This window comes from Acanthochromis polyacanthus, chromosome 9 (assembly GCF_021347895.1).
Source record: "Acanthochromis polyacanthus isolate Apoly-LR-REF ecotype Palm Island chromosome 9, KAUST_Apoly_ChrSc, whole genome shotgun sequence".
Lineage (NCBI taxonomy): Eukaryota > Metazoa > Chordata > Actinopteri > Pomacentridae > Acanthochromis > Acanthochromis polyacanthus.
In genome coordinates, this window is record NC_067121.1 from 559,743 (window position 1) to 575,021 (window position 15,279).

The following is a 15,279-nucleotide window of genomic DNA, read 5'->3' on the forward strand; positions in this document are numbered from 1 at the left end:
GAGGAGTCTCATATCTGTGTTCAGGTTTTTGTACAGCCTCTGCTACACTTTGTATCACTGTGTCTCTAGAGCACAGTAGTAGAGAGCTGTGTCTGCCAGGGTTAGCTGATTGATGGTCAATGTAGTTGATGTATCTGTTGTTTGGGATCTATATCGCTGATCAGGAATATATTCATCTGTTCTCCCCTTTGCTCTTTTCCAGAGTATAAACTGAGGAGCCTGAAGGTCAGAATGATGTTTGTACCAGTAAAGGTCAACTGGTGCATAACGTGTCTGATAGTTACACCTGAGTGTGACAGATTCTCCTTCTGTTCCACTGACTTCATCTTGTGCAGGAGAGATTGTGTCTTCAGCTTTTAGTCCTGGAAAAAGTAGAGAAAATGAAGCCATCAGACTCACATTGTCCATGAGGCTGAGAGGAGAAGACAGTGGAAAATGTCACCTGTACAGTGTTACTCTGTGGACACAAACAGCTCAACTGGAGCTCAGATCACAACTAGATTGTACACAACTTGATGACAAAGACAGAATATTGAGTGATTTCAACTGTGAACATGAACACAGCAGGTTCAAGAGAAATTCATGTGTTCATAAACTCACCTATGAAGAGAGATGAAAACAAAAAGAGGTAAAGCAACATGTCTTTGGAGTTATTAAAGTCAGACACACATCAGATGAACAATGTTCTTCCACTGCAGCACAATGAGGAAGAAATAATGTGAGTGGATGAGCTGAAGTTCAGTGGGCGGGGCCATTACCTCTTGACATCATTTTTTAAAACTCAATTCAGCCAATCAAAGTGTTTTATGTTTCCACAGCAGCTCTGTCTCTGATCTTTACTGCTTCATTTCTCTGTTCTCTTTGTCATCAGTCCAACAAGTCACAAATCAGAGCTTTAACAGAGTGTGTCTCCCTCTAGTGGATGTTGTGGAGTTTTCTGTTGTCTTTGCTCCAAAGGTTTTTGTACAGAGTTTTGCTGTTTCCTGTCACTGTGGGCCTCAGAGCACAGTAGTACACAGCAGAGTCTGACAGTTGAAGATTCTGGATCTTCAGAAGAATTGATGTTTTGTTGATTTTAGCATCAAATCTGTCTTTCTGGAACTCTGCAGCATTTTCTCCGGTTCCATAAATATCACGTCTTAAAATGTACACAGGAAAGCTATTTAATTCTTGTTTGTACCAGAACAAATCAGGACTTGAATCAGTTGTTTCAAAAGCACAGTCCAGTGTAACTGTGTCTCCTTCAGCAGCAATGACATCTCCTGATGGCTGCATCACTTTGTCTTCTCCTTTACACTCTGGAAAAGAACACAACATGCAGAGAAAGACATGAATCAATAAAGATGATTGATTAAATGAGAGCAATCAGCAGCTGTTAAGAGTTTTATTCCATGTAGAATAGTTGGAACTTTGTGATCTTCTAGTTTTTCTCAGTGGAACTCTGTTAATGTTAAATATGTCATCTACCTCATATATGAGAGGAAACAAACAGGCTGAAAGAGACGAGTTAAAATGTGACTTACCAGTGAATACATGAAGGAGCAGCACTGGAATAAAGAGCATCGTGTTCTAACCAAAAACACTCAGTGATCCTCAAACTGAACTTTGTGGAGTCTGCAGAGTTTGTGATGGAGACAGCTGGGCTCCAACATCTGTACAGGAAGACCCTCCTCCTCATGAAGTCACTGTATGATGGAGTGTGTTGATGTCCAACCCCTTGTTTCATGAGACTCTTGAGTTCTCTGTTACACTCATTGGTTTATGGATCATTCCAGAATTGGAGGACATTTGGGCTTTAAAATTTCTGAAAAATACACCTTCTCTTTTCCAATGTTCTGCTGTATATTCATCAATAATAGATAATAAACTATCAAAGGCTTGAATGGCTCAGCTTAACCATCAATGGCAACATTTTTGTTCCATGTTTTATTTGTTGTTTGCTAACCCTGACCTAATCACAGTAACAGGGTTGCTAATCCATGCTATTGTTAACTTTTTCTTGAGAGTAGAAGTTAAACATTATTAACTAGCTGTTACTGCTGAGCAAAAGGACCAACTCATTGATGGAATAAAGTAAATAAAACAGTGAAAAGAATTAGTTTTATCCTGATAACAGGGATGTATGAGGTAGAGTAGAACATTCAGTAAAGGCTGATAATGTCATGAAAATTTGAAAAATAGAAGAGAGGACGTAGCTTTGTTGTACCCATTGTTTAGGAAAACTTCTCCTGTGAATGCCCCACAGTGTTTCATCAGCAGCTGTAACCACAGTGACTGTGAGAAAACAGGAATTAGCACAATCCATCTGATATGAAGCTGTGCTCTCAATACCACTTCCCTCCTCTTTGAAGAGGAGTCTCATATCTGTGTTCAGGTTTTTGTACAGCCTCTGCTACACTTTGTATCACTGTGTCTCTAGAGCACAGTAGTAGAGAGCTGTGTCTGCCAGGGTTAGCTGATTGATGGTCAATGTAGTTGATGTATCTGTTGTTTGGGATCTATATCGACTGATCAGGAATATGTTCAGCTGAGCTCCCCTTTGCTCTTTTCCAGAGTATAAACTGAGGAGCCTGAAGGTCAGAATGATGTTTGTACCAGTAAAGGTTAGCATAACCACTGGTTGTCTGATAGTTACATATGAGTGTGACAGATTTTCCTTCTGTTCCACTGACTTCATTTTGTTCAGGAGAGATTGTGTCTTCAGCTTTTAGTCCTGGAAAAAGTAGAGAAAATGAAGCCATCAGACTCACATTGTCCATGAGGCTGAGAGGAGAAGACAGTGGAAAATGTCACCTGTACAGTGTTACTCTGTGGACACAAACAGCTCAACTGGAGCTCAGATCACAACCAGATTGTACACAACTTGATGACAAAGACAGAATATTGAGTGATTTCAACTGTGAACATGAACACAGCAGGTTAAAGAGAAATTCATGTGTTCATAAACTCACCTATGAAGTGAGATGAAAACAAAAAGAGGTAAAGCAACATGTCTTTGGAGTTATTAAAGTCAGACACACATCAGATGAACAATGTTCTTCCACTGCAGCACAATGAGGAAGAAATAATGAGAGTGGATGAGCTGAAGTTCAGTGGGCGGGGCCATTACCTCTTGACATCATTTTTTCACTTCATCTCAGTCAATCAAATTATTTTGTGTTTCCACAGCAGCTCTGTCTCTGATCTTTACTGCTTCATTTCTCTGTTGTCTTTGTCATCAGTTCAACAAGTCACAAATCAGAGCGTTAACAGAGTGTGTCTCCCTCTAGTGGATGTTGTGGAGTTTTCTGTTGTCTTTGCTCCAAAGGTTTTTGTACAGAGTTTTACTGTTTCCTGTCACTGTGGGCTTCACAGCACAGTAGTACACAGCAGAGTCTGTCACTTCAGCAGAGGAGATCTCCATAGTCATTTGGTTTCCCTCCAGTTGAATCTTCAGTCTGGGATCTTCGTTCGTTCCAATTGTTCCTGAATTGGAGTGTGAGATGAGAAGCTGTGGAGGTTTTCCTGAATGTTGTCGATACCAGAAGAAATAATCTCCTGCTGACACTTTTGAGGCCTTGTAGGACAAAGAAACAGTGTTTCCTACCAAACTGTACTCTTCATTGTTGACTGGAGTGAGTTCTTCACTGCTGACACCTGCAGGAAAATTTCAGTTTGTGAGTTAAAATGTGTTTTGTTGGGCATTTTGTTCTGTTGTCATTAAATGGGCAGATATGAATGTTTCTGCCTCTGAATTTAAAGAGATGAGTTAAAATGTGACTTACCAGTGAATATATGAAGGAGCAGCACTGGAATGAAGAGCATCGTGTTCTAACCAAAAACACTCAGCGATCCTCAAACTGAACTTTGTGGAGTCTGCAGAGTTTGTGATGGAGACAGCTGGGCTCCAACATCTGTACAGGAAGACCCTCCTCCTCATGAAGTCACTGTATGATGGAGTGTGTTGATGTCCAACCCCTTGTTTCATGAGACTCTTGATTTCTCTGTTACACTCATTGGTTTATGGTTCGTTCCAGAATTGGAGGACATTTGGGCTTTTAAATTTCTGAAAAATACACCTTCTCTTTTACTTTGTTCCGCTGTATATTCATCAATAATAGGTAATAAACTATCAAAGGTTTGAATGGCTCAGCTTAACCATCAATGGCAACATTTTTGTTACGTGTTTTATTTGTTGTTTTTGCTCATCCTGCTCTAATCACAGTAACAGGGTTGCTAATCCATGCTAATGTTTGATTTATCTCAGGAGTAGAAGCTAAATAATTATCTAGCTGTCACTGCTGACCAAGAGGACAAACTCACTGATGGAAAAAAGTAAATAAAACAGTGTAAATAATTTGTTCTATCCTGATAATATGCATAACAGGGATGTATATGGTAGAGTGAGACCTTCAATCAAGGCTGGCAATGTTATGAAAATATGAAAAATAGAAGTGAGGACATAACTTTACTCTATCCATTCCTTAGGAAAACTGTTTGAAGATATAAATTCAAGTGATTTACAGTTTTTTTCTTCTTCTACCAGATAAAAAGGTTCTGCTGACAAGGTTGTTGTGGGACACACCTTCTATGCCTGATAATAATTATTTAAAATATGTTAACGAAAAAAAATGCTCCCACAACTACATTTATATTTTATTTTAACTGTGGAAGAAGAGAAACATGACATTTTAAGGGAAACTGCAGACTTATTTGATGGATCAATCTTCATCTGTTTTGCACATCTGATCACGTTAGTTTTAGAATATTCTTCTCTGTAAACCTGCTCATGCTCTGTCTGGTTGTACTGTGATCATCAAGGTCAAGGTTTACTTTGTTGTCTCCTGTGGGAGAAATTTGTTTTCAACAAAGGCAACACGTCAAACAGAACACATGCTACTAAAAACACATAAGATACATGTCCTATAAATAAGTTAAAATAATACAAAGAGAAAACCTAAAATACACTCATACCCCCTTACATCCCTATGTGCACAACATTTAGCCACTTCCTTTTGGTAGCTGCACCTAACTGCTCATTGGTCAGCTTGACTGAGAGGGGGATAAAAGAGTTTTTAAAAAGGCTGAGCCTGCAAAGCGAGACTCTGTACCTCCTGTCTGAATTCAGCAGAACATACTCTGTGAACAGGACATGTGATGAGTCCGAGAAAATGTTGTTTGCCTGCCTGATGGTGGTCTGTAGAAACAATTCTTGTGGCATGAGTGGAGCAGGGAAACCCATGATCTTGATTGTCTTCTTCACCAGGTAATGAATCTGTGTTTTGGATTTAACTGTGAGAGCCCCAGACCAGCAGGTGATCTATACCTGAATATGGACTCGATTGCTGCACAGTAAAAATTGAACATGATTTCTGTACAGACACCAAAAAGCATCTGAGTCGTCTGAGAACAGGACTCGTCAAGTCCAGCCACAAATTCTCAGTTGGATTGAGGTCTGGGCTGTGACTCAGCAACTCCAAAACATTCACCTTCTTGTCTTTAAAACAATTCTGTAAAGCTGTGGCTGTTTGCTTCGGCTCATTGACTTTCTCAGCAAGTTTTCAGTGTGAGGATGAGCAAGTTGCTGGTTGTCTGTGAGAATTTCCCTCCATTTTACTCACTTTTCCCTCCTTACCTTCACAAGGCATTAAGGACGAGCTGCTCAGAAGCATTCTCACAACATGATGCTGTGACCATCATCCACAGAGGAGATGGTGTGTTTGTGATGATGTGCAGTGTTTGCTATCCTCTGAACACAATGTCTAGTACGACCAAAAAGCTCAGAATTGGACCAACAGTTCAGATTTATTATGAATTTTTCTCATCAGTGGTTTTGTCAATCTTTCTCTTTTCTTTTATTTTCTGTGTTGTTTTTGAACTTTCCTGTGGTGTGATTGTGGTTGATGTGGATCTGCTGCTCCTGTCAATCCTCCCACAGTGTTTCATCAGCAGCTGTAACCACAGTGACTGTGAGAAAACAGGAATTAGCACAATCCATCTGATATGAAGCTGTGCTCTCAATACCACTTCCCTCCTCTTTGAAGAGGAGTCTCATATCTGTGTTCAGGTTTTTGTACAGCCTCTGCTACACTTTGTATCACTGTGTCTCTAGAGCACAGTAGTAGAGAGCTGTGTCTGCCAGGGTTAGCTGATTGATGGTCAATGTAGTTGATGTATCTGTTGTTTGGGATTCATATCGAATATCAGGAATGTGTTCATCTGTTCTCAGCTTTGCTCCTTTCCCGAGTATAAACTGAGGAGCCTGAATGTCAGAATGATGTTTGTACCAGTGAAGTGTAGCATAACGGTTGGTTGTCTGATAGTTACACCTGAGTGTGACAGATTCTCCTTCTGTTCCACTGACTTCATCTTGTACAGGAGAGATTCTGTCTTCAGCTTTTAGTCCTGGAAAAAGTAGAGAAAATGAAGCCATCAGACTCACATTGTCCATGAGGCTGAGAGGAGAAGACAGTGGAAAATGTCACCTGTACAGTGTTACTCTGTGGACACAAACAGCTCAACTGGAGCTCAGATCACAACTAGATTGTACAGAACTTGATGACAAAGACAGAATATTGAGTGATTTCAACTGTGAACATGAACACAGCAGGCTAAAGAGAAATTCATGTGTTCATAAACTCACCTATGAAGTGAGATGAAAACAAAAAGAGGTAAAGCAACATGTCTTTGGAGTTATTAAAGTCAGACACACATCAGATGAACAATGTTCTTCCACTGCAGCACAATGAGGAAGAAATAATGTGAGTGGATGAGCTGAAGTTCAGTGGGCGGGGCCATTACCTCTTGACATGATGGCTGAATCCCAAACCTCCCCCTACACACTACCCCTCCGTTTGCGCGTTCCCGCGGAGGGTCCTCCATATTAAGGGCCGTCCCAAACCACGTAGTGCGGAGGGAGAGTGGACTGTTCAGCCCTTAAATAGCGAGTCTGCATCGATGCTCACTCTGGACAACTTTTTCAGGAAGTGCAACGTCGAAATGGAGGAGGAAACAAACATATTGATGTAAGTTCCACATGCATCCATTATTTCTCCCACGCCTTTTTCACACTGACAGAACATCACAAAAAGAGTGGTGAAAAAAGATAAAACAAAAGAAACAAATCTTCTTCTCTGCTGACATTTGATTTAATTGTGCACCCCCTGACACCTTACAATTTGAACACAACTGACAGAATTCATTCATTTATTCATTTGTTGGATTTGAAATCCCAGATAATAGGATTGGAAAACATGTGGGATGACTTCAAATTATTTGAAGCAGAATGTAGCCCCTACATCATTACCTGCAACCTGTGCCACAGCGCTACAGCCATGCACAGTAGGCGTCTTTGTGTTACCATGGCGATGACGTCTTCCGTTTTCCGGTGAGGCGACGGGGTGTCCCATTCCTGACGATCGTATTTATACCCTCTCCCTTCAATAATAGGTGCCCTCCACAGCTGCGAGTGTGACTTCTTTTGGAGTGACACTTGGTAGTGGAGGGGGAGTGTGTAGGGGGTGGTTTGGGATTCAGCCGATGTGTTTTGTTTTTTCAGCTCAGCCAATCAACAAGAAGTCACAAATCAGAGCTTTAACAGAGTCTGTCTCCCTCTAGTGGATGTTGTGGAGTTTTCTGTTGTCTTTGCTCCAAAGGTTTTTGTACAGAGTTTTACTGTTTCCTGTCACTGTGGGCTGCAGAGCACAGTAGTACACAGCAGAGTCAGACAGCTGAAGCTTCTGGATCTTCAGAGGAACTGATGTCTTGCTGAATTCAGCATGAAATCTGTCTTCCTGGAACTCTGGAGCATTATCACCTCCATAATCACCACGTCTTAACATGTACTTAGGAAAACTATTTACTTCTTGTTTGTACCAGAACAATGTAGTTTGTCCTGTGGTACTTGTTTCAAAAGTACAATCCAGTGTAACTGTGTCTCCTTCAGCAGCAATGACATCTCCTGATGGCTGCATCACTTTGTCTTCTCCTTTACATTCTGGAGAAGAACACAACATGCAGAGGAAGACATGAATCAATAAAAATGATTGTTTAACGGAGAATAATCAGCTGTTAAGAGTTTCATTCCATGTAGAACAGATAAAACTTTGTAATCTGCTAATGCTTCTCAGTGAAACTCTGTCCATGTTAAATATGTCACCTACCTCTTATTGTGAGCACAAACAAAGTGACAAACAGACTGAAGTTCACTGACAGCATCTTGAAGATGAAGACAATCTGTCTGTTCTTGGATCAAACTCCACTGTGAAAGTTTGTGTCTTTTCTGTACTTGAGTCCCAGTTTAGCTCCTCCCTTCATCCTTTCCTCCTTCCTCTCACAGCTCTGACTAACAGAGTGTTTGTCTCTGATGATGATCTCATTCACTCTCTGACTTAAGATCATTGGAGGACAGTAACATGTACAACTGTGTGTCGTCTGCATACAAGTGTTTCCTGACAACATCACTCAGCAGAAGCATGTTTTTGTTAAACTGAAGAGGTTCCAGGATAGAACCGTAAAGTTGTTTGGAGTCAATATTTGATTGTTTAAAACTGAAAGAACAAATCATAATGGAAAAGAGGATCAAGACCACTTAGAGACTCACCATGAATTTGAGCCAAATCAGCAAAAATATCTCCTGAAAAGGCCAAAAATTTGTATATTGACCTTTGACGAAGAGGAAAAAGTTCAAATAGGAGTGATGCTGGTCCTCTGAAAGTTTGTGTAGGTGTGTATATACACGACTATTCATACACACGTGGACAAAATTGTTGGTACCCCTCAGTTAAAGAAGGAAAAACCCACAATTCTCACTGAAATCACTTGAAACTCACAAAAATAACAATAAATAAAAATTTATTGAAAATTAAATAATCAAAAACAGCCATTACTTTTGAATTGTTGATTAACATAATTATTTAAAAAAACAGACTAATGAAACAGGCCTGGACAAAAATGATGGTACCTCTATAAAAGATTGAAAACTATTTGACCAGAGTGGCATGATTAACTCAGGTGTGTCATTTAATTGACATCACAGGTGTTTCCAAACTCATAATCAGTCAGTCTGCCTATTTAAAGGGAGACAAGTAGTCACCCTGCTGTTTGGTGAAAAGGTGTGTACCACACTGAACATGGACAACAGAAAGCGAAGGAGAGAATTGTCCCAGGACATCCGAAAAAAAATTATAGACAAACATCTTAAAGGTAAAGGCTATAAGACCATCTCTACACAGCTTGAAGTTCCTGTGACAACAGTGGCTCATATTATTCAGAAGTTCAAGACCCACGGGACAGTAGCCAACCTCCCTGGACGTGGCCGCAAGAGGAAAATTGATGACAAATTGAAGAGACGGATCGTTGGAATTGTATCCAAAGAGCCCAGAGCAACCTCCAAAGAAATTAAAGGTGAACTCCAAGGCCAAGGTACATCAGTGTCAGATCGCACCATTCGTCATTGTTTGAGCCAAAGTGGACTTCATGGGAGACGACCAAGGAGGACACCACTGCTGAAAAAAAACTCATAAAAAAGCCAGACTGGAATTTGCAAAAATGCATGTTGACAAGCCACAAAGCTTCTGGGAGAATGTCCTTTGGACAGATGAGACCAAACTGGAGCTTTTTGGTAAGGCACATCAACTCTATGTTCATAGACTCAAAAACCAAGCATACGAAGAAAAGAACGCTGTCCCTACGGTGAAACATGGAGGAGGCTCAGTAATGTTTTGGGGCTGCTTTGCTGCATCTGGCACAGGGTGTCTTGAAAGTGTGCAAGGTACGATGAAATCTGAAGACTATCAAGGCATTCTGGAGAGAAATGTGCTGCCTAGTGTCAGAAAGCTTGGTCTCATTCGCAGGTCATGGGTCTTCCAACAGGACAACGATCCAAAACACACAGCCAAAAACACCCAAGAATGGCTGAGAGAAAAGCGTTGGACTATTCTAAAGTGGCCTTCTATGAGCCCAGATCTGAATCCCATTGAACATATGTGGAAGGAGCTGAAACATGCCATTTGGAGAAGACACCCATCAAACCTGAGACAACTGGAGCTGTTTGCTCATGAGGAGTGGGCCAAAATACCTGTTGACAGCTGCAGAACGCTCATTGACAAATACAGAAATCGTTTAATTGCAGTGATTGCCTCAAAAGGTTGTGCAACAAAATATTAAGTTATGGGTACCATCATTTTTGTCCAGCCCTATTTCATTAGTTTGTTTTTTTAAATAATTATGTTAATCAACAATTCAAAAGTGATGGCTGATTTTGATTATTTAATTTTCAATAAATTTTTATTTATTGTTACTTTTGTGAGTTTCAAGTGATTTCAGTGAGAATTGTGGGTTTTTCCTTCTTTAACTGAGGGGTACCAACAATTTTGTCCACGTGTGTAGGTTTGGTCCTTTCTGAAAGAAAAACTTTTTTTTCAATGAAGATAACATTAAATTAACCAAAATCCAGTCTTAACATTGTTTTGTGGTAAATGACTATTCTTGCTGGAAACAGCTGATTTTTAATGGAATATCTCCATAGGGGTACAGAGGAACATTTCTATTCACTCCTGTGTTCTAATGCTACATTGTGTTAGCTAATGGTGTTGATAAGCTCACTGATGATTAGAAAACATTTGTACAGTTATGTTAGCACATGAATGAAACTGTGAGTTTTCATGGAAAACATGAAATTGTTTGGGTGACCCTAAATTTTTGAACAATCGTGTAATTTTTTGGCTTGGATTGGCAGCCATGCTTCCGTCAGTCTGTCCCAGGGCAGCTGTGGCTACAAATGTAGTTTACCACCACCAGAGTGAGAATGTGTGAGTGAATGAATAATGGATCCATTGTGAAGCGCTTTGAGTGTCCAAAAAGCGCTGCATAAATCTAATCCATTATTATTATATGAATGAGTCCATATTGTTGCCCAGGAGGAAGAGTCTTTGTTGCCACTGCATGAATTTGTGAGTTCTTACAGAAGAGTAAAGTTTCATTTTAAAGACCCATTACAATGTCTGTGTTGAGCTTAATGTCTGGTTTGTATTGTCTTTCCTTCTTCCTCGTAGTTGGATTTTGAATGGGTGACAGAATATGTACTACTGACAACGACAGATATCATCAGATGAGACCATTTGAAAGATTCATCTGATGGTAAATGATGGCTGGATTCACCACTGACAATAAAAAGAAATATGACAGCAAGTAAGTATTAAAATACATTTTATTGTACAACATGTTGATATAGTTTGAAAAATGATCATCGTGGAAACATTTTGAGTGTTGAAATCATTAATAAACTGTTTCATGAGAGTGAACTTCTGTCCTCAAATCCTCTGCAGCTTCTCTTCTGGAGGCATCACTGATCTTCTGCTCCTGTCAATCCTCCCACAGTGTTTCATCAGCAGCTGTAACCACAGTGACTGTGAGAAAACAGGAATTACCTCAATCCATCTGATATGAAGCTGTGCTCTCAATACCACTTCCCTCCTCTTTGAAGAGGAGTCTCATATCTGTGTTCAGGTTTTTGTACAGCCTCTGCTACACTTTGTATCACTGTGTCTCTAGAGCACAGTAGTAGAGAGCTGTGTCTGCCAGGGTTAGCTGATTGATGGTCAATGTAGTTGATGTATCTGTTGTTTGGGATCTATATCGACTATTAGGAATATATTGTCTTGTGTATCCTTTTGCTCCTTTCCAGAGTATAAACTGAGGAGCCTGAAGGTCAGAATGATGTTTGTACCAGTAAAGTCTAACTTGACTATACCCTGTCTGATAGTGACATGTGAGTGTGACAGATTCTCCTTCTGTTCCACTGACTTCATCTTGTACAGGAGAGATTGTGTCTTCAGCTTTTAGTCCTGGAAAAAGTAGAGAAAATGAAGCGATCAGACTCACATTGTCCATGAGGCTGAGAGGTGAAGACAGTGGAAAATGTCACATTTACAAGCAGTAAAACTGTATTTCTGTCAGTTCAATTCAAAAGATGATCATAACATCATTTCATTTTCTCAGAACAAAAATCTGAAAAACTTTTCAAAAGTTGTCTGTGTATGTTGTTAAAGCAGCAGGTCAAAGTAAAGTTTTATCCCTGAACTTAACTCACCTATGAAGTGAGATGAAAACAAAAAGAGGTAAAGCAACATGTCTTTGGAGTTATTAAAGTCAGACACACATCAGATGAACAATGTTCTTCCACTGCAGCACAATGAGGAAGAAATAATGTGAGTGGATGAGCTGAAGTTCAGTGGGCGGGGCCATTACCTCTTGACATCATTTTTTTTCAGTTCAGCCAATCAAAGTGTTTTGTGTTTCCACAGCAGCTCTGTCTCTGATCTTTGCTGCTTCATTTCTCTGTTCTCTTTGTCATCAGTTCAACAAGTCACAAATCAGAGCTTTAACAGAGTGTGTCTCCCTCTAGTGGATGTTGTGGAGTTTTCTGTTGTCTTTGCTCCAAAGGTTTTTGTACAGAGTTTTACTGTTTCCTGTCACTGTGGGCCTCACAGCACAGTAGTACACAGCAGAGTCTGTCACTGCAGCAGAGGAGATCTTCAGATCCATTTTTGTTTCTTCTTTTCTCACTGTAACAGACAGTCTAGGAACTAGATTTGATCCTATGTCTCCCGACAGCGAATGAGAGATCAGGAACTCTGGTGCTTTTCCTGGATATTGTCGATACCAGAAGAAATAACTAGCAGCTCCTTTGGTGTATTTGCAGGACAGAGTCACAGTGCTGCCTTCTAAACTGGACTCTTCATCCTTTTCTGCAGTCAGTTGTTGACAGTTCACACCTAAAGGAAGAGAAAACTGTTATTAATACTGAAAATTTCTTCAGGGGGGGAACAATAAAGTTCATCATAAAGTTTATCTGCTCTTATCAGATGATATAAATGAATCACAATATTCTCTTGTTGTATGAGGTCACATACCTGTTAAAATGTAGAGAAGCAACACAAAAAACCCACAATTATCCAACAGAACCATGTTGAACAAAGTAATGTTTATTGATAGTGAGTTGAATGTGGAAGTTTGTGTCTCTTCTATAGTTCAGTAACAGCTCAGCTCCTCCCTGAATCTCTCCGTCTCCTCTTTGATCTGTAGTTTCTTCTCTCTGTTCCTCTTCCTGCTGGTTACAGACTGGTAGCAGCATCTTGACTAACTGTGATGGAGGTTGTTTTTCTGATTCTTTGATAACAGGAGTTAGAAGAACAATGCTCCAGTTTCTACTGGACTTCACTGTTGACCAGTTAGTGTTAGAGTTGATTTGAAAGTGTTATTGCTTGTTTTTAAACTCTCGTTTCTATCTCCATTTCTGATTATTTTAGCTCCTTGTGAGCCTGTTGGCTGTTTGAGATTCTCTTGCAGAAACCTTCTGACTGTTCCTGAATTTCACCTTGTGTCCAAGACTGAATGATTTGAATCAAATATCTGATGGTGAGTGTTCTGACAGATCCTGTTTGAAGTCAGTGTTCACTTGTTTGTTGAAAATATGATGGAGTTTCACCATATGAGACACAATTAAAGGTGTTATAGTCACTCAAAGAAAACACTGATTTTGTAAAACCACTGAGAACCAGTTTAAACTCTGTGTGATTATTAATTACACTGGTTTCATTTCAGTTGAACCATACTGTGCTGCTTCAATCAAGTTGTGATGGACATAAACAGCCTCTGAAAGATCAACAGTTTTATACTTATTTATTAACAACCAAACTTTAGACATCCCAAACTGTCGCCTTTGTGATTTGCTAGTCACATTTTTTTTTTCAAAATTGCAGTTTCCATTTGAAATTGAATCATTTTCACGCCTTTGTGAGACAAGAGGCTATCGGGCATTTACTGTTGATTAGATATGTAATAATGCATTAACTGAATAATTTTAAACTACTGTAGTGATAATCAATGTATCAAGAAAATAATGTTTTTTATTTGTAAATTGCAGCTTGTTTAAAATGAATTCATTTTTCATTTGTTTTTTGCTACATAATGACAGTAAACTGAAAAACTTTGGGTTGTGGACTAAATGAGAGATTTGAGGTTATCTGTCATCTTAGGAAAGGCTGCTCAACATTATTTCTCCATTTTCTGATTTTTTATCGACCAAACAAGTCATCAAGACATTTAAAATGTCTTAACGGATTAATTAACTGTGAAAATAATGTCAAGTTCCAGCCTTCCTGTTCTCACACTGAAGCTGTGGAAATGGAATCCCTGCTATTTACACATTATGTTGGTTTTATCTGCTGTTGTTGAATCTTTGTTGTAGAAATGGCTATGTGAATAACGACACTGTTATTTAAAATAAATATGGACAGAATTATTTCCATCGGTGTTCTAAATCCATGCAGGACTGGAAGTAGTCTCTGACTGTCTGTGGGCCAAATTAAAAGTTTTATCTTCTGTTCACAGTAATGTAAATGTTTGTACCATTATTACTATGGGAAAGAATTAAAAACAAAAGCCTCCAGTTCATTAAATTAGTTAAGATTTTGTATGCACTGATGATCAACCTGTAAAAATGATCAAATTTCACTTTAAAATTGAATTCACAGTAATCATAGAGTCAAATTAGCCAGCAATCACACAAGAAGACATTATTGACTTTATACTGTAGCTACTGGCTGAAAGAAAAACAAGAATGTACCTATGAAATCTATAAGGTCTGACTGTCTGTGGACTGTGTCATTGTGTGCGTTTGTGTGTGTGTGTGTGTGTGTGTGTGTGTGTGTGTGTGCGTTTGTGTGGGTGTGTGGGTGTGTGTGTGTGTGTGTGTGGGTGTGTGGGGGTTATATGTTTTTAATGTTGTCTGTTCTGTTTATATTTGTGTTGTTGGTCTTTGAATACATTTAAAGCCCAACCAGAGATGGGTGTTGTAAACAGTGTTGCCAACTCCTCAGTAAGGAAAGTTACTATTGGCTGTCCTAAAAGTCGCTAGAAGTCGCTAAATGACGTCATCGCCTAATTTGCATATTTCGCGGTTTGCATGTAATTGTAATCAACGTTGTAGGAGAGAGGAATAACTTTGTGGAAGAGACCAAAAAGTGAGTATAAAACACCCAAAATATGTTTTTGAGCTAGAGGCTAAATGCTGTGGCTTATTTTAGCATGACAGTGAAGAAACATTTTCATTTAGATCTCGCTCCATAAGTCTGGATGGGATCTGTAGTGACTTTGCGCATGCGTGATTCATCTATCGTCTCGCCGCAGAGTGATGTGTCTTCTAATCAGACACTGGGACTGCTGTGGGGTTACTGGACTGACAGCCTGTGCTCTGGGAGGGGGAGAAGCTGACAGCAGCACCTGCTGCTTGTTGAG

The 15,279-nt window shown here is 39.6% G+C and overlaps 1 long non-coding RNA gene across 2 annotated transcripts in view; it reads right to left on the reverse strand.

The window, feature by feature from the left end:
• The window catches only part of LOC127535604 (uncharacterized), a 171,447-nt gene that overhangs the window by 146,805 nt on the left and 9,363 nt on the right, over positions 1-15,279 (reverse strand). The window contains exon 1 of one of the 2 annotated variants that reach the window (XR_007944481.1): positions 7,293-7,712. The exons of the other annotated variant lie outside the window; for it this stretch is intronic. This is a non-coding gene — a long non-coding RNA (uncharacterized LOC127535604). Of the gene's footprint in view, positions 1-7,292; positions 7,713-15,279 lie in introns of those variants that run through there. 2 annotated transcript variants of the gene reach the window in all.